Source organism: Pipistrellus kuhlii, unplaced genomic scaffold, assembly GCF_014108245.1.
Source record: "Pipistrellus kuhlii isolate mPipKuh1 unplaced genomic scaffold, mPipKuh1.p scaffold_m20_p_7, whole genome shotgun sequence".
NCBI classification, from domain to species: domain Eukaryota; kingdom Metazoa; phylum Chordata; class Mammalia; order Chiroptera; family Vespertilionidae; genus Pipistrellus; species Pipistrellus kuhlii.
This window is the reverse complement of record NW_023425573.1, coordinates 17,665,324-17,685,423: the sequence shown is the minus strand read 5'-3', so window position 1 is coordinate 17,685,423 and position 20,100 is coordinate 17,665,324. Positions and strand designations below refer to the sequence as shown.

The following is a 20,100-nucleotide window of genomic DNA, read 5'->3' as shown; positions in this document are numbered from 1 at the left end:
CAAGTTAGGCTTTTCTAGGAGTACAGAGAAGTGCTGGTGTGGGTCCCCAAACCAGATTCCTAGGAGGATGTCAATTTCATAAAAGTCTTAAGGATTCAGACTGGACTAGGGTCTCATGAGATCTTTTCTCTCCCCACCAATGCAACAGAAACATCTCTAGCAAGAGAGAAAAGACAGAGACATCCTATCAACTCAAAATACCTCTTGAGCACCAATCATATGCCCAGAATGGTGGCCAAGGATCCAGGCATAAGATGACACAGGTCCTGCTCCAGCACACATGGTATTTACTGGATGAAGAATTCGCTGAAGAAGATGGCAGTGTGAACAGAAAGAATTAACAGAAAGACACTGAGCTCAGAGAAATTGCTCAGTGAAACTTTGGAGGAGCTAATGACTAGCTAGATGGAGAAACTAAAGAGAATGGAAATTGAACTATGCCCCCAAAGGTTTCAAACCTTGGGGCCTATGTAACAGAAATACCATGGATCTAAATAGGAGATTTGGAGGAAAGAAGTCAAGAACAATTTAGTTTATAGTAATAGCGCAGATAGGTACCCTACCTTTCCTCATGCAGCCCTAGTCCAGAACTGGCACAAACTGCCCTAAAACTGATCCCCAAGGCAGCCCCAAGGGGAGGATTCTGGAATTCTCCCAGAAATTCTCACAGTGGGGGTTTCATTAAAGGCCTTTATTTCAACCACCCATATGATTTAATTTAATTTATGGGGTTTGTTAGCCATGTTTTCTTTTATGGTTCCCAAATCTGCCTCTCTGTAATAACTCAGTTAGATTATGTCATTTCCTGAATTTTATGTTTCCATCTTTTTTTAATCTATTTGTATCTAAAAGCACATGTTTTTCAGGTCTTTCTGCCTTCACCCAATTGTGCCTGGCTTCCTCCCCAATTGGAGATAGCTGTAGTTCGTTATTCATTCCCTTTGCCTTCTTGAGATCCAGTTGATCTGTTCTTCCTCATTTAGGATGAGGAATTTGATGTCTGAAAAGGGAAGCCATGTGTTCAGGCTTAACCAGACCGTATCAGTTGTTCACAACTGATCAGTGTAATCACACACACACACACACACACACACACACACACACAACTGCCCTATACTAACTATCAGAATCTGCCTGTTTCCCCTGGGAGCCTCCCTCCCATTGGTCAGAGGGGGCAGAAACATGGGGCATACAATGGGCTTCCTTTTCTTTTTCCATATATATATATATATATATATATATGTATATATATATATATATATATATATATATATATATAGTATTCTTATTTTAATCAACTCACATTTTTTAAATAAAGTACTTCTTTAAAAACTTTATGTCACAGTTATAAAGAGAAAGTCAGTTTCACTTACCATGTAAAAATGCAGTAACCATAAAAAATAAATATGAAAACCAGTGTGATCACATCCTAGCTAACTCTGAAGCTGAGCCCTGCTCTGTTACAGAGAGTTTAGCAGGTGCCAAGAGTGGCTGTGAAAAATTTATGAGCACCAAACTGAGACCTTCCCTCTACCTAGTCAGAGGCATCGGGGACGAATTCACCCTATAACAATGAACACCAGGCAGAGTTCTCATGACAACCCCAAAAGGCAGGTGTCAATCTTACCTCTTGAGAAATGTGGAAACCAAGACATGGATAGATTAAGTAACTCGCCCAAGGTTATTTACCTAGTAAATGGTGACATCTGGGTGTGACCCTAAGCAGTATCCCTTTCTCTGATGTTATTAATGTTGTGCATCCATCACCTCAAATCCCCACCCTTGATCAAGACAAGCCAGAATCAGAAGAGGGAGGTGCCAGCCCAAGTACATACACTTAGAGTCAGGGTGAGTATTCACTATATGGTGACCTCGATAAAAACACATCCTGCTCTCAAGGTCAATCTGCCTTACTAATCGTTGCCTTCAACTACAATAGTATTTCTTTTAGACCTCACTCAACCTTTCACTCTCCAGGTAAATTCTGCTGGTTGCCCTGATTCTTGTTCAAATAACAGAGTCCTTCTTAGAAGGAATGGGCACCTTTCAGATATGTGAACATCTAGCACTTGATTCTCAGTTTTACCATCTTCGGGCTTTGGCCTTTAACACATGATTCTTGGAGGGCAGGAGAAGAAAGAACAAAAAGAATATCCCACCCAGGACCCTGCAATTCTTTTAGGAAAATCATGAGGAAGGCAAAAGAAAAAAAAAATACACAGACACTTAGCCTTCTCACCTCCCATCAGTTTGAAACCTGATAAAAGGGGTGACAGCAATTCCAATGATTTTAGAATTGTTGACTGTCTGACAAGGTGCCTTCAGTAATTGCTAAAGCTGGGGTTGGAGACCTAATAAACTCGTGTTTGAATTAGTTAATAGTTCAATTCCGAGAGGCTATGATTGTAAATCCCAGTACTGCCGACTTGGCTCTAATTTGCAGCTCAAGACTATCTGTGAGGTTGCCATTTACAGTCAATTTTCTCAGAGAGAGAGCAAGAGAGAAGAAAATGAAAAGAGAGAATATATGAATGTCAAGTGGGTGCTTTCAATTGCCTAGATTAGCCCCAAGAGAATCACAGTGAAGTTGAAGGTACACAGGCTGAGGCCACACATCTCTCCCCTTGAATGGCACATTTGTTCTTTAGAATCTAGTGGCTCATGATGATAGGAAACATATGAGCTGATCTCCCTTCCCAATGCAACTCTCTGACCCACCCCCTGCTTGTCTCTGCCTCTCCTGACTTGAAACTTGTTTAACCCTCTCAATTCATGTTCCTAAAGCCACCATGATCTTATCCCTCTTTTAAGAACAGGCAAAAACCAGCTTCTGGCATAGCCCTGCCTGTGCAAATGGGGCCCCGAGAAAGACTTGTTTATATAGATGCTGCATATCTAGCTTGGCTCCCTGCTTAACTACTTATACATGGAGCTAGGTCTTTGATGAGGCTACAGGTAGAACACTTGCTGCCTGGACCATGATTACAAAATGTGTGCAAAAATGGGCTAAAATAAGAACAAAGCCAACAGAAAGGGAGGATGTGGGGTCATTTACTGCATTGATGGCACCCTGATCCTCAGAGCCTAGCCAGGAGAATGTCAGCTCGCTGTTTGGCAAGCAGAACATGGGTCCCAGTTCTGGTTGTCTCATGTCAACCCCAAAAGGCAGGTGATCTTTAGAATCTAGTGGCTCATGATGATAGGAAACATATGAGCTGATAGGAAACATATAGCAGTGAGGTCCTAAGATTGGATGGAAACACTGTAGAGCCTTCTACCTTCTGCCTTATCTATCTATCTATCTATCTATCTATCTATCTATATCTATATCTATATATCTATATATCTATATATCTATATATCTATATATCTATATATCTATAGATATAGATATAGATATAGATATAGATATAGATATAGATATAGATATAGATATAGATATAGATATAGATATATATGGCTAATATGCTAAGTGTCCACCCAACAGGTAGCTATAACACGCACTGACCATCAGGGATTAGACACTTAACACAGGAACTGCCGAGCTGCAGTGACTTGGCAGCGGCAGTTCTCGGGTGATGCATCCAGAAACCAGAGAGGAGGGAGCCTGATTCCTTGCGGGGCCACGTGATTCCACCTTCAGCTGTGGGTTATGTTGTTGCTGGGGCACTGTTGGCCCTGATTCTGGTTTACTGCACACTTGCATTTGCATTCCACACCCTATATGACAGCAACTTTGCAGAGTGCCCTCTCACACTCCAGGACCCTTCAGGCGCTGTCAGAGAACCTGTTTTGGCCTAATTCCCACAAGCCAGCCTGAGGAACACCCCTGCTGGAGGGACCCCACTCATTCTGCAGATGCCCTTCCAGCTATGTTGCCACCCCAGGTGCGGCCCTCCAGGGAATGACTGCGGGAGGTTGGCTTCGGGGCAAGACTGTGCAGCCCATCACACCCAGTCCTGCCCCACCAGCCACATTCTAACTTATTTCTTATCAATGTTCACAAATTTGTGCACCAGGTCACTAGTCCTTTAATAAACTCTTATTCTCCTAGCCAAGACAGAGTGGAGTTTTCTGACTCTCTCCTAATCTAGAATGATAAAGGCTTTGGGGAGATGAGAAAGAAAGATCCCAGGACTGTATTCATGCACTCACCTTTTGCTATAAAAGTAGGTCAGTGTTAGTAAGAGAAAGATGCTCATCTTATAGGCCTTCCACTCTGGGGTGGCCCGAAGGCAAGTCCTGGGCCCAGAGGCAAGTCTTCTGAGAATCTAATTCTGTTTCTTCGGAGGTCAAGTGGAAGACAGGGATCAATGGCTTGTAAAATTTGCAAAAGTAAAACATACTTGTATTCTTTTCCTTAAAGAAGGCTCCCAAGATCATATAAACCTCAAGCCTATAAAGTTCTATTCCACCCCTGCCCAGATCTGGGAAGATGTCCATTGCCTCTGCCTCCTCTGGCAGAACATGAAGCTAAGTGACTGGCATACTGGCCACAGAAACCAGAGGGTAGAGGAGGGAAGAGTGGGACCCAGAGGACAGAGCCAGCAGGGGAGGAGAAAGGAGCCACGAAGGAAGAACATCCTGAAGAGCTCACCCTTCGCCCCTCCTCTTGCCTCCCGAAGTGGGCCTCCCAAGGACTGGTGAGCAAAAAGGCAGAGAACAGGTTCCCAAGTTCCTTTGGACTCAAAGTGTAGTCAAAGCAACACAGTGCTTGGGTACTCCTCAATTGAAGCTCAACCTTTTACTGGCTGGTTGATCTTGATCATGTTAATTGACTTCTCTGTGTTACAGTCTCCTCATTGGCCAAGTAATAAGAGTAGCTACCTCATTGAATTGTGAAGATTGAAGGAGCATATGCATGTAAAATGCTTAGAACAGTGTGTGGCATATAGAAAATGCTAGTAACTTCCTTGTGCTTTTATTTTACAATCAGGGTGTTGCAAGTCTTGATTATGCAGATGCTAATCCCTGAGTCCTATGAACTCCCATCATCATGTTCCAATCTGCCCTCCAAAAGGAGGAACAGGTAAGGATTATCCTACCTAACATACACCTTCCTGCTCTTTTAGACAGCAAGGATAGCTAAGAAATTCTGAAAGTAAGGCCAAGGCCACTGTACATTTTGGCAATTCCATCACCTTCAAATGACAACATTACCTTCTTTAAAATATCCAGAGTCCATCTCCCCTTCTACATCATCATCTCCACTTCCTCTAACACAATCTGTCCCTTCAGATGGGAGTCCCCTACTCTCTGCCATGATTAAGCCATGCTCCTCTCAGCCTCAAACCTTTGCCTTCCCCTCTACACCTTCCCCCCAATAATGCCTTTCACCCAACTCCCTAAATCTAAATCTATGAGTTCCTATGACACTTAGGTATTTCCTTCTCTTTCGTTCTTGCCTGTAATGATTGCCCTCTAGCTCAGTAAATAAAGAAAACATCACTATATATTCCATGCTAATTATCATCTGAGCTTCTGTCAGGGAATGAGAACATAAAAAGAAACAGGCACTGTGGCGGTGGTTGCACATATCCATTTATTCATTCACTCATTCAAATAGCACTTATTGGGTGCCCGCCACATGCTCACATTCTAAGAGAGCCGATGTTATAGAACAGTGAGCATCAGTACCACCTAGAGAACTTGTTAAAACACTAATCCCCAAGTCTGGGGTTGGCCCCATGAATTTTCACCTCTAACAAGATCCCAGATGATGCAGATGCTGTTGGTATAAGACAACACCTTGAGTAGCATGCTGCAGAAGGCAGCCCTCACTCAGTGACTGGTCTGTGATGGTTCATAATTCAGTGATCTCCAAAGCACTATTCACTCTCACATGTATCATGCCTGCCTTCGAGCCTCTGCACATGCTCTTTCCTCTGCAATACTCTTCAACCCTTCCCTGCAGCCCCTCCATCCCTCTATCCCTCCTTTCATAGCTGGCTTGTCCTCATGAAAAAGTCTCCCCACCCAACACACATATACACACATGATGGTCTCTATTTCTGCCTCCTATTTGTCTCTTTCATAGAATGTTCAGAATTTGTATCAGCATTTGTTTATTGTCTCTCCCACCAGAATAGAAACTCCAAGACAGCAGAATCAATATCTATTTAAATCCCCAGTACCTAGCACAGAGCCTGGAACACAATAGGTGCTCTGCAAATATGTTGATCCACTAACTCATTCCTTTGACAAATATTTCATGAGCACTAACTCTGCACCAAGCACTGTTCTAGATGTTGAGGATACAACAGTGGACAAAATTTGCTAAAACCCCTATTCTTGGAGTATTCACTTCATGCAGGGAGACTGTCAATAATCAGTGAGCATAATAACTAACTGTTAATAAGCAATAAGGTGTTAAGTGCTATAGAAAATAGATCAGACTGGGGGTTTAGCAGGAACAATCAGAGGGGTACTGGGTTGTAAGCTGAGACTTTAGGATTTGAGGGATTGCAGGGAGTTTACCATGTGAGTTATCTTTGGAAAGAGCTTTCCAGCCAGTACAAGTCCCAAAAGCAGAGCTGTACAGTAGAACTTTCCATGGGATGGACATGTTCTATGTGTGCACTGCCAATGTGATAGTCACTAACCATGTGTGACTGGTGGGAATGGAACTGGAAGCACAGCCCTAAAGCATGAACATGTGGAGTGCAGGTGCAGTGAAGCAGGTGGGGGCAAATAGGAGTAGGTGAGCTCAGAAAAGTGAGGCGAGATCAGGTAGGACCTTGCCGGTCAGTGCTGGGACTCCAGCTTTTACTCTGAGTGAGAGGGGAGCCATGAGAGGGTTCCAAGAAGAGCAGTGATCTGGTATAACATATGTTTTAAAAGATTCCTCTGGCTGCTGTGTTGGGAATAAACAGTGAGGAGACAAGTGGTGAGGCTTCTGGAGGCAGGCAGGTCAGAGATGGAGGTGGATCAGAGCAAGATAGTGGCGGGAAAGAAGGTGCTAAATGTCAGGGTCTAGATATATTTTGAAGATGGAGCACAAAGGATTTTCTGACAGGGGCTGATTAAAATATATATTAAACTCCTAATAGATGCCAGGCACTAGCTATGAACTTCATCTAAGCCAGATTGCCAATGAAATGTCACCCAGGCTTTGACTGGTACCAGCTTTCCCTAAGACAGATAGCACTGCAGGGCATTTCTCACTTTCAGTGGCCCACAGTTCGATCTTCAAACATCGCCTCTTCGGATCAGAGCCGATAGAGCCTGCTGGCACCGTGAAATGTGTTGTGATTATTCACCCAGCATCACTCCATGGTATGTACATTAAGAAAACAGATGACTTGAGTTCTACATAAATCCTTTATTCTCCTGTTTTATTCCCCTGTCCATCATCTCCTCATTTATTCTTAATATTCAGGTTTTGCATTCAAGGCCAGGTAAGGTCTCTGGAGGACTTCTATCTTTCTCTTCTCACCTCTGCCCGGTCCTCCTCCAGAGACTCCTTGGCCTGAGGACGGGAAATTGAGTCATTCGTCTTCTGTAACCATATGGATAAGATGTAGTCATTTAGTGTTGTCGGCATTGTTGTGCTTCGGAAGCTAATTAAGACATTAGCTATTAAATAGAAAAAACAATTAAGCTCATTGAAGTAAACCATATGCAGTTTACACCCGTGCGTAGACAAAAAATTAACATGTGGCTAGATGGTGGCGCTACAGATGGTCCGGTGCCAAAACAAATCAGGGAACATGGGGGCCGAGGACAGAGGTTTCTTGGCACCCAATCAGTTTCTACCATAAAATGTTTCTCAAAACATTTGGCTTGATTTGGGGGTGTTTCTTCTATATTGAAAAAAAAAAAAGTATATTCCTGACCAAATGTTTCTTTCAGGCTGTAAAACAGCATAATCATGCCGTTCTCCTGCCTCTGACTCAACTCCACAGCTGCCCAAAGCATCCAATGGAGAGAAGATGCCTGCTCAGGGGACCTCTGAGGATTGTCTGTAAGTTAACCAGATATGTAGATGGAAAGGGGTTTCCCATGGGTGTAGGTTGTGGCTGGCAGTTTTAGATCACATATATAAATTCCAAAGAGAAGGGCAAAGGATTGAGAGCCAAGAGGAGAAAGAGAAGCCGTGGAGGCCACAGGAGGCTCTATAAGGAATGTGTGTTTATCTGGAATTTGTTTTGGCTGCAAGTGCCAAAAAAACTCAGCTTGAATTTGCTTAAGCCAAAAATGGAATTTAGCTAGGAAGGACAAGCTGTGGGGAACAGGGCCTCAGGGGCTCCCAGGGACTTAGCCCAAATAAGACTCATATCCGTCTGTCTCTCTCATCTCTGCCCAGCTCTGTGTTGACCTCACTCTGGCTGCAGAGTGGCCCTTCCTTTGTGGTAGGGAGCATGGACGCTGCCAGTGCCAATTTAGCAACCCTAGTAGATGAAGAGCACTCCTATACCCAATGTCCATGTCTGTGCATGACAATAGACCAGTCCCCATAGCTGCAATATGAGATAGGATAATTAATTAACCAGATACCTATCCAAAGGCCCACCTCTCCCCATTCCCATGCCATCTATAGCCAAGTAGAGAAGAATCAGAGGAAAAGTTTGCTGGAAAAGCAAAACCAATGGTTCCTACATCAGGGTGCTAAAGAAGAGATCAGAATTTGATGGAGGCAGAGTAGAGAAGACATTGCCTGGGAAAAATAAAAAATCTGAGCATTTGTATGGCTATATTTTTTATAGTTCCACCATTCTGGAAATTATCTACTAAATTTTCAAAAAAGGAGATTATCAGTCTTCATTTTCCCAGTATCTACATTACCTATAATCCACATTTGCCATGTGTAAAATTGGAGTAGAAATAAAGTAGAGAGGAAATAGCCTGAAGAAGAGTCCAGCTTCTTCCTCTTCTCATAACTGATCTGAATCCTTATCTATTTTTTATGGACATTTATTACTTGGTTGAGTGTAGGGATGGCCATGCAACATCTAAACCTACTTCCTATATTTAGGAAATTTCTCATTTTATAAGCAGCAGTGTCCTGGTAAAAGTTTAACAACCTACTATGGAAAGAGAGGAAACCTAATTTGCAGTGTTTGCTCATTTCTGTGATGTAGATACTCCCACTGTGGCCGATTTCCAGCTATCAACGTGATGTCACTAAATGAATTATTGGGAAGAGAGGAACAGCAGCACATTATTCGAGAATAACTCCTCCATACAGATAAAACAGGCATAAATAACTTCAAGAGCACAGATAATAGTAAAACTAATACAATAAAAGAAAGTAATAAATTTGGAGTATTGAACTCTATTGTTTTTAATATAATTTGAGTTTATATCATTTGTTTTAAATAAAGCTTTTTGTTCTGATATCAATATCACAACAAGGATGTTGACCTTGACCAAGCCAAGATACAGGACATTGCCATCACAACTCAAGGACCCACCCAAGCCATTTGCAGTGGCCTTTCCATGCAAATGACTTGTCTTGGCTCATGCTTAGGATACTCCTAAAATCTCTCAAAGGTTCACAAACCCCAAACAAGCACCAGCTGGCCTCGATGTGCCTGCACCTTTTGCTAAGTGACCCCAAGCCCAGTGCTAGAAGCAGCCTGATTCAGTTCACACTTGGCCTCTTCTGCATACCTCCAGTCCCAACACAAGTAGCAGCCATCTGTATATCAGCTTGTAGCTCATGCTGCATGGCCTCTGGAAGGGCAGAGGTGATGGCTGACCTTGGCCTGAACCTCCTAAGAGGCCACAGAGCCAGCACACCTGGTGGCCAGCTCAGACCATGCTAAAGCACCACACAACCACCTCCACAAGTGACATAAGAGATGAACTCATCAAGCACCAGAGGCAAGTTCAGCTCACTGCACAGCAACATCTGTTATCACAGCTGGTCCTTGAGCCAATTGGCCTTGAGTCAGTTCCTCCCACTGATGTACCAATAGCAATCAAGGCCCAACTACAAAAGGAGGGTGCACACAGCCCATATGGGGATAATGTGCCTGAGCACCCAGCTTGAGTGACCATGAAGACTGTACTACTGGGCCATACCGAACACCTATTACATAGATGGCTGACTTATGAAGACTAGGAGACATAGCAGATCTACCTAATACATATAAACCAACACAGAGAGGCAACCAAAGTGGAGAGACAACAAAATATGTCCCAAGTGAAATAACAAAAAATCTCCAGGGGGGAAAAAACTAAATGAAATGGAGGCAAGCAAACTGCCAGATATAGAGTTCAGAACAATGGTTATAAGGATACTCAAGGAACTTACTGAGAATTTCAACAGCATAAATAATTAGATAGAAAGGACAGAAAAGAGCCAGTCAGAAATAAATAATACAATAACTGAAATGAAGAATACACTAGAACAGCAGTCGCCAACCGGTGGTTCATGAGGTTCGAAAGGTTTGTGACTGCTGTTTTAAGGAAACCTTTGAAGCAGTGGTCGCCAATCAATGGTCCATGAGGTCCAAAAAGTTGGCAACTGCTGCATTAGAAGGAATCAACAACAGATTAGATGAAGCTGAAGTCAAATTAGCGATCTGTAAAACAAGATAGTAGAAAACATCCAAACAGAGCAGCAAGAAGAAAAAAATATTTTTTTAAATGAAGATAGTTTAAGGGACCTCTGGGACTTCAAGTGTAACAACATTTGCATCATTGAGGTACCAGAAGGACAAGAGAGAGCAAGGAATTAAGAAGCTATTTGAAGTAATCATGACTGAAAACTTCCCTAATCTGGTGAAGGAAAAAGACATACAAGTTCAGGAAGCATAGAGAGTCCAAAACAAGATAAGCCCAAAGAAGCCCACATCAAGACATATCATAATTAAAATGGCAAAGGTTATAGAGACAAGGTTAAAGCAACAAGCAGACTGTCAAATTACAGCGGGGAAAGTAGGGAGATCTGGAGGAGATAAGAGATCGACCAAAGGACTTGTATACATGCATATAAGTACAACCAATGGACACAAAACTCTGAGGAGGGAGGGTATGTATGGGGGGGGGGGGGGTAAGATATGTACACAATAAATAAATAAATAAATAAATAAATAAATAAATAAATAAAATGGCAAAGGTTAAAAACAAAGAGATAATCTTAAAAGTAGCAATAGAAAAGCAGTTAGTTACCTAAAAAAAGCATCCCCATAAGACTCTCAGATGATTTTTTGACAGAAATTTTGCAGGCCACAAGGGATTGGCACAAAATATTTAGTGATGAAAAGCAAAGAACTACAACCAAGATTACTCTACTCACTAAAGCTATCATTTAAAATCATAGGAAAGATAAAGAGCTTCCCAGACAAGAAAAAGCTAAAGGATTTTATTACCACTAACCAAGTATTAAGTATTAAAAAATCTTCTTTGAGAAGAAAAAAAATATGACTAATAAAATAACAATAGCTACATATCTATCTATAATTGCTTTAAAATCAAATGGATTAAATGTTCCAATCAAAAGACATAGGGTGGGTGAATGGATAAGAAAACAAGGCCCTTACATATGCTGTTTGCAAGAGACTCACTTCAGATTAAAAGACAAAAAGACTGAAAGTAAAGAGATGGAAAAAGAAATTTCAGGAAAATAGAAACAGAAGAAAAAGCTGGGGTAGCTATACTTATACCACACAAAATAGACTTTAAAACAAAGGCTATATAACAAGAGATAAAGAAGGACCCAGCAATTCCACTTCTGGGTATTTATTTGAAGAAACCCAAAACACTGATTTGAAAAGACATATGCATCAATATGGTCATTTCAGCATTATTTACAACAATCAAGATATGGAACCAAATCAAGTGTCCATTAGTAGATGAAAAGATAAAGAAGTGGTATGTATATACAATGGAATATGACCCAGTCATTAAAAAAGAAAAAAAGAAAGAAAGAAAGAAAGAAAGAAAGAAAGAAAGAAAGAAAGAAAGAAAGAAAGAAAGAAAGAAAGAAAGAAAGAAACCTTGCCATCTGAAACAACATGGATGGACCTAAAGGGTATTGTGCTGAGTGAAAGAAGTCAGACAAAGAAAGACAAATGCCATATGAATTCACTTATGTGTGGAATCTAAAACTTAAAAATGAACAAGCAGAATAGAAACAGACTCATAAATACAGAGAATATGGGGTCAGTGGTGGAGGTGAACAAATGAAGGGATTAAGAAGTAGAAATTGATAGTTATAGAATAGTCATGGAGATGTAAAGTACAACATAGGGAATCTATACTAATAAAAGGGTAGTGTGCTAATTAGACTGGGAGACCTTCTGGACAAAGCCATGGTGGCGGGGCCAAGGCAGAGGCAGTTAGGGGGAATCAGGCCAGGAGAGAAGGGCAGTTGGGGGTGATCAGGCCAGAGAGGGGGCAGTTGGGGGCAAGCAGGCCAGCAAGAGGGGTAGATGGGGTTGAAAAGGCCAGCAGGGGGACAGTTGGGGGAGAGCAGGCAGGTGAGCAGTTAGGAGCCAGTGGTTTCAAATTGCAAGAGGGATGTCCAAGGGGTCCCAGATTGGAGAGGGTGTAGGCTAAGCTGAGGGACACACACCCCCATGCACAAATTTCATGCACCAAGCCACTAGTCCTATATATAAAAAAGGCTAATATGCCAATAGACTGAACAGCAGAACAACTGAACAACCAGTCACTATGACATACACTGACCACCATGGGGTGCACGTGGTACTTAGTGGGCATCAACAGCAGGCAGCAGAGCATGGAACATAGAAGGCATTGGCTGTGGCAGGATGGTGGAGCAGGTGAGCAGGGATGCCCAACCAAGGTGGGGTGCCAGTTGCTGTCACTGGGGCAAGCCTCTGGTGGTTACTGAAAATTCTTTGCTCCTGCATGCTGCAGTCCCACTGGGTGTTCACACCCACTGCCAGTGTCCAGTGGTGGCAGAAGTGGGGCTGCAAGCAGACAGGGGACTGGGGGCCATGGCAGGAGGGGCTGGGCAGGGGTGTGGAGGAGGGGCTGAGACCCACCCCTATGCACACTGCAGCCCCACAGCCCACAATTCCTTTCAAGATGCACGAATTTGTGCACTGGGCTCCTAGTATAGTTAATAATATTGTAATAACTATGTTTGGTGTCAGATGGGTACTAGATTTAATGGATCACTTCATACATAAGCTATATAAATGTCTAATCACTGGGTTGTACACCTGAAATGAATATATTGTATGTCAACTGCAACAAAAAATAAAACATTATTTTTAAGAGAGAGAGAGAAAGAGAATAAATCATGAGTCTCAGGGAACTCACCGATGTATTGTTCTTCTCCTGTCCCTGTCCCTTTGGAATCTTCTTGTGTTTCTCTTATATACAATGCCCAGGGGTTTTAGTTGTACTTTGTAGGAGGAATAAGGGAAAGTATACATACTATAACTTACATTTCAATATTGGTTCTGTTTAATAATTGGCTCAAGTCCCTGAAATTTTAACAGTGAGCTCTTATAAGCTGACTCTAGTAGCCCACTTCGAGGAATCTCTGATAGTCCAAGCCCAGCTCCCACCACAGAAGCTTAAATGCCACATAGTCTTTCCCAGCCGTCCCTGCACCTCGGGCACAAGTGCACTAGTTACCCAATCAGACACGTGCACCTGAGATTTGAACAAGCTAGCAATGCAGAGAAGCAGGGTCGCGGAGAATCATGCTGGTGACCATTTCAGGGCAGCATGGCAGCAATCCTCATGTTGGCACCCACCACCGGGGGCTCGAACTGTGCCATCTCATGCTCAATGGTGAGAGCAGCATGGTCTCCAAACTTTTTCTACGCCATGCCTTCAACTTTGGTTCTCTGGCCAATATTGCCTCTGAGCTGGATTTTCCTGTTGGTTCTGGGAGAAGCATTTCAATCGTGCTGTTTCTGCTGAAATTGGCTACAGCTGGCTTCTGTTGGTTGCAAATAAGAAGTCTGACTCTCAAACCCCTCTGGGAGAAAAAAAAACATCAGGCTCTAACACAGAACGTCTTTATTTTTGCTCAGGGGAAATGATTTAAGCAATAACTTATAGCAAACAGAACCATGGAATTCCACCTCGAAGGGCTTGCTGAGAGGGGATGCCAGCAAACCAAAGCCATCACGACTCAACCTGCTATCTTAGTTGCCAAACACCCTCATCTGCTATTCTGATCCCCCACGTGGGAGCATAGACTTAATTATAGTTTCTCCAGATAAGCAATTTGGCATTGAGCAAAACACATTAACTAGCCTGACCTTGGGGATCAGACAATCCCGATGACACTAAACTCTTATTTTCCCTTCTCCACCCCCACTCACCCTCCTGCACCACTGAAGATCCACTCGCCAGTTAGAGGAAAGGTTTTTATATCCTCAGGGTGGCTTTTATGTGCAGAAAAGTCTACTTACTCAAAGCTTTACTTGGGTCTTGAAAATTAGTATTTGATTTATTAAATGTATAGTATCAGAAATTTATGGCTCTTCCTAAAGCATTTAAAATCAGCTTAGGAATCTTATTATCCTATTTGTAAGTCTAGCAAATATTAACAATCACTTTGAGAGAGGGTTTTTGATTAATGTTCAGTCCCATTTAAACACTTAGTTAATTAAACCTCCTTAACATTTTAAGCAGCATTTGTAAATTTAATATATTCAATTCCTTTGGAAGTACTTCATCTGACTGAGAAACCTTCCCAAGTACTAAAGTGACTCTTACAGATTTAAAAAATTAAGCATGTGCACGCGTTTACACACACACACACACACACACACACACACACAACACACAAAGCTTAAATTCTCTTAAATTTCAAATTTATATGCAAACTTAGAAATACTTCAATTTAAAAATCACAAATCTTAGTCAATTATTCAAGTACAAACAAAAGTAGAATGTTAGGAGTCGTCTATTATTCTAATAGCCAATTTTTCTTTAAAATTGCATGTTTATAATGTATCATTGGCATGTACTGAATATTTGTCTTTCCCCCTCCCCCCCCCCAAAAAAAAAAAGAAAGAAAGAAAGTAAGAAAGAAAAAGTTATATATTGAAATCCTAATCCCCAATGTGATGGTATTTAGGAGATGGGGCCTTTACAAGATAAGTACCGTATTTTTCAGACCATAAGACGCACTTTTTTTCCCCCAGAAGTGGGGGGGAAAAGTCCCTGCATCTTATGGTCCAAATATAGCCTACACATATACTTTTAAAAAAAAGTTTTTTTACTTGCCCGGCTCTGTGTGGTCTCTGTGTGCTTGCCCGGCTCTAAAATGGTTCTAAATGCTGCTGTTTACTTTACAGGGTTGATTACATGTGTTTATGACTGTGATGTTGGGTTTTAATGCACATAAAATATTTTAGGACACTATTTGTTTCAGAATCTTTTTTTCTTCATTTCCCTTCTCTAAAAACTGGTGCGTCTTATGGTCCGGAGCGTCTTATGGTCCGAAAAATACGGTAGATCATTAGGGTGGAGCCCCCGTAAACGGGAATCAATGCCCGTAGGAAAGAAACCCGAGAGATCTCCCAAGTCCCTTCCACCATGAGGACACAGTGAGAAGACGGACAGCAGTCTTTGAACTAGGAAGCAGGTCCTCACTAGACACCAAATCTGTAGCACTTTGATCTTGAACTTCCAAGCTTCAAGAACTATGAGAAACAAATCCTGTTCTTTATAAGCCACCTAGTCTATGGTATTTTGTCACAGCAGCCTGAACAGGCTAAGACAATAATTTATGCACAAATTCTTTTAATTTGAAAAATATAGATGCTCCTTAACTTACAGTGGGGTTAATTCCCTATAAACCCATTGTAAGTTGAAAATCATTAAGTCAAAATGCATTTTATACTACTTTATAGAGTATCAGTTGTTTACCCTAACTGCCCTCCCCTGCTGGCCTGGTCACCCCTAACTGCCCTCCCTGCTGGCCTGATTGCCCACAACTGCCCTCCCCTGCTGGCCTGGTCCCTCCCCCACTGCCTTCTCCTACTGGCCTGGTCCCCCCCACTGCCCTCCCCTGCAGGCCTGGGTGTCTTTCCCCGCCCCCCCAAACTATCTTCCCTGCAGTCCTGGGTCCTCCCAACTGTTATCCACTGCAGGCCTGGACCCCCGCACAACTACCCTCCCCTGCCAGCCTGGTCACCCCCAACTTCCCTCCCCTGCAGGCCTGGGTCCCCCCAACTGCCCACAACTGCCCTCCCCTACCAGTCATCTTGTGTCCACATGGGGGCAGCCATCTTTGACCACATGGGGGTGGCCATCTTGTGTATTGGAATGATGGTCAATTTGCATATTACTCTTTTATTAGATAGAATATGCATTACCCATGGATACAGACAATAGGATGATGAAGACCTGGGGTGGGGCAAGAACTGGGTGGAGGGGGGCTATGGAAAAAAAAAAGAGTGACATCTGTAATGATCTCAACAATAGATTTAAAAAATAGCTTTCAGCTATCATGGAAATGTGGACCCAAAAAAGCTGAGCTGGGGAAGAGAAAATGGGGAAGGGAGGCCTCATGAGCCCTGTCCTTGGGGAAAATTCTTACAAAAAAAGCCCTGTATACAACAGGCACTCCAAAAGCCAAAATAAAGAAGATGCTCTGGTCCCCATCCTTAGCATTTTTTATAAAAATGCTCACCTGAGGATATTTTTTCATTGATTTTTAGAGAGGGTGGAAGGAAGGGAGGAGGGGAGAGAAACATTGATGTGAGAGAGACATATCAATTGGTTGTCTTCCACAGGAGCCCTGACCTGGAGCCGGGGATCTAACAGCTGAGTAAATGGGCTAGGGCCATCATTAGCGTTGTGAACAACCACTGATGGACTAGGGATGGACAGCTAAGATGGAACACAAGGCTTCCTGCTGGCATCAGTCCCAGCGCCACCTCTCAGGCTCCTCGCCTTAGCTCCTGGGCCAGTGGTCGACAAACTCGTTAGTCAACAGAGCCAAATATCAACAGTACAATGATCGAAATTTTTTTTGAGAGCCGAAAACCGACTTCTGCGCATGGGCCACGAAGTTTCAATCACGCAATACGTGCATGCCCTCGCATGGTATTTTGTGGAAGAGCCACACTCAAGGGACCAAAGAGCTGCATGTGGCTTACGAGCGCAGTTTGCTGACCGCTGTCCTGGGCTCCTGCAGCCTCTGATGCACTTTGTCTTTCCCACCTGACACTGTCTACCCATCAGCCTCGTATACAGGGTCGCCAATACTTCTCCCTCCAGCTGGCTCAGAAAGAAACCCACAATGCCTCTTTGGGTTTTGAGGGTATCACTACTCACAGACACAGAGAAGTAACGCTGTAATTGAAACTACCAAAAATGATAACCAAAACATTTCCAGAATCCTTTATAAGTTCTACTGGTGTCACCCTTGGCTTTCACTAGATCCTAAATGGGGAAGCGTCCTTGACCTACTGGCCCTTTCTTCTCTGCCACCTGCTCACCCCTATGCCCTCCACACACCCCTATAGCCAGGCACTAGTGCTTTTTTTAGGGATACAAAAAAAGCTCAGGCCAGGTCTCTGCCCATCTTATGGCCTAGAAGGGAGACAGACAAATACAAGTCACAGGAGCGTGGTGAGAGGGGTGCCGTGGCAAGCATACTGAGGGATCCTCTAATCAAAGTTTTGTCTTGTATCTCCTCAGTGCTCCCTCCCAACCACCCGCATCATCCCAGCTGCTCCCAGTCCCTACCCCACCTCCTCTCTACCCTTCACCTCCCATGGTCCTGGAAGCCCTGTCCCAGGCGCCCTCTGCTCCTCCTTCGGCTCCCAGATCCAAGTGGGACTCACCCACCACCCAGAGAACATCCCAACAGCTGTGTGTTTACTCAGCATTTGATATAGAACTGTTCAATAAAAAATAAAAAAAATTAAAAAAAGTTCCAAGTAAAATAAAAATAATCCCAGCAGAGATCTCAAATATTAAATCTTCCCTCTGGAACAGAAACCCTGTAAATATTAGCATTTGTACAGTGGTGAGTCATGAGAGCAGTTAGGTTCCCTCTCAATTATATAATGTATTTATCTGGAAACCAAACTTCTCACTTTGGATTTCCTACTTGCCACATTGGATTCAATCCCGTTCGGTGCTTGCCCAGAACCTGTCTTATTGTTGTTTTCAGAATGGCTTAAGCACCAGCTGTATGGGCAGCGTTGTGTGCAAGTGCCCTTGAGTTCTGTTTTGCCCTTCTCATGCTGCTCAGAATTCCCTCTGAGAGCTCTAGGTGTCAACAGGCATGATCATTATTGCAGTCACCTGACACAATACAAGAAGAGATGTCACACAGGCTGCCAAAGGGGACACATTATTGCCAGGTTCTGAGCCCTGAAGGAGGGGCCCGGGGCAATCCAAGCAGATGGCGTTTGAGCTCTGACAGCCGGGAGCTTTCATGAGGGCATCAGGCGTCTCGAGTGAGCTGACTCCTCAGCGTGGAACGAGGAAGTGTCAGCTGCCCTCTTTGCTCAAAGTAGAAGAATGAGTTAGCACTTCTTTGGGCCTAAAGTGGGCTTGAACCTGTGCAAGGATAATGAAAACTTTATCAGCAGCTGTCCAAGATGTGGCCCTAACCCCACTCAGAGAGCCCCAAGGGGCAAGATAGCAATGAGACGCCCATCCTCCTTTGCTGGAAGGGTGCTGGGCCACCTTGCACATGCCCACTGGTAAGTAGCTTCCAGTCTAAAGGAGATGGTGTGGGACCTGTCACTCAAAAATACCATGGCCTCTAACCCACCCCTTCGTCCACCAGGACCAGATGGGGCTTCTCTCTGTTGATTCCCCTCTACACCTGGAAGAAGTAGGCCTCTCTCAAGCTTATCCAGGAGGATAAGGTTGGAAAGTAAGTGAGGAGTAAGTTAGGGGCTACAATGGCTTTAGGATAAATCCCTAATGTCCCCAAATGAAAAGATTTCTAATTGCCTGGCCTCCCTACCCCCACCCCGGTTGCCTAGCTAGGGGTTTGCCATGGTCCCATTATCTCTTGTCTTTCTCTCTTTGATGCCCAACCTGGCCCCACTGACTCTCTCCTCTCCCATCCCTCAGTAAGCTTCTAGGTTGCTATGGCTCCTTAAGACCTCTCAGGGCCTCCACAGGCCCTTACCCCGAGTGTGGAAGTGTCCTCTCTGAACAGGCCCAGCTCAGCATGTGTTTGGGCCAACTCTGGCCTCAGATACTTAACCAAACTGCAGCTGCTTGCCCTCAGGGGCTAGGGGTAAGGGCAGGTGGGAATCGCATAGTCTTCAAGGCTCCTGGCTCTTGGGCCTTATTCATGTACTTCTCATTTGGGTGGCATGTTCACCGGCCAGAGGTTATATCTGGTTCTATCCTTCACTGAAAATTTTTCACCTCTTTTTCTGAGGCCTCAGGGCCTAGTTATACTAGAGGCCACCCTGACACACCACCTGGGACCAGAGTTCATTCTATTTCGAAAGCTTCCACCTTATTTCTCATTTTCCAATTGAGGAATATCCACAGTTCTCAGCTATTTGCCAAACACAACCAGAGTCCAATGAAGAGCTTCCTGGTTCAGGTTGCCTTTTTCTCTCAGAGGCTGGGGACGAAGTGGTTCCTTCCTGTGAGGGTCTTGGCATCGCCTACAGCCAGCCTGCCCCCACTGCCCTTAACCCCACTCAGAGAGTCGAACAGGCCAGCCCGCACCCGCTGAGAGCCACAGGGGAGCCAGGCGACCTGATGTAGAGTTCTGGAAAGGAATGGAGTCCTGCATGCCAAACCTCTCAGCCGCGCTCCTCTGCCTGGCCCTTGGTATCTGTGTTTGGGATCTTTTCTGTACACATCTATGTTCGAGGTTTTTGCGTTTGCCTTTGCTAGCAAAGTCCCTCTGAAACTCCACCTTGCCTTGGCCACCCTCAGAGAAAAGGCCCTCGGGCAAGGAGAGTTCGTCAGAGGCCAGATGCTGTTAGGAGACATGGTGGCGCCAGAGACGAAAGGAGCCAAAAGGACTGGATGAAATGCTTAAACCTGGGTGACAATCCCAGACAGCTGGAAAGGAGCAGTCTTCCTTAGGAACACAACAAACAGCCTCACAGCAGTCTGTCCCTTCTCTCAGGACCAGCTACCTAGCTCTAGCTTTTTGCCTGAATACTTGGGAGGAAACTGGTAAAAGGTTAAGGAAGAAGCAGGCCTGGCTACAGCAGA

The 20,100-nt window shown here is 43.9% G+C and overlaps 1 non-coding gene across 1 annotated transcript; it reads right to left on the bottom strand.

Annotated features, from left to right (window-relative positions):
- Positions 1-4,920: 4,920 nt before the first annotated feature.
- LOC118710020 lies at positions 4,921-5,052 on the bottom strand. Its single transcript, XR_004985248.1, has one exon. It is a non-coding gene; the product is annotated as a U8 small nucleolar RNA (small nucleolar RNA).
- Between the last annotated feature and the right edge of the window lie 15,048 nt (positions 5,053-20,100).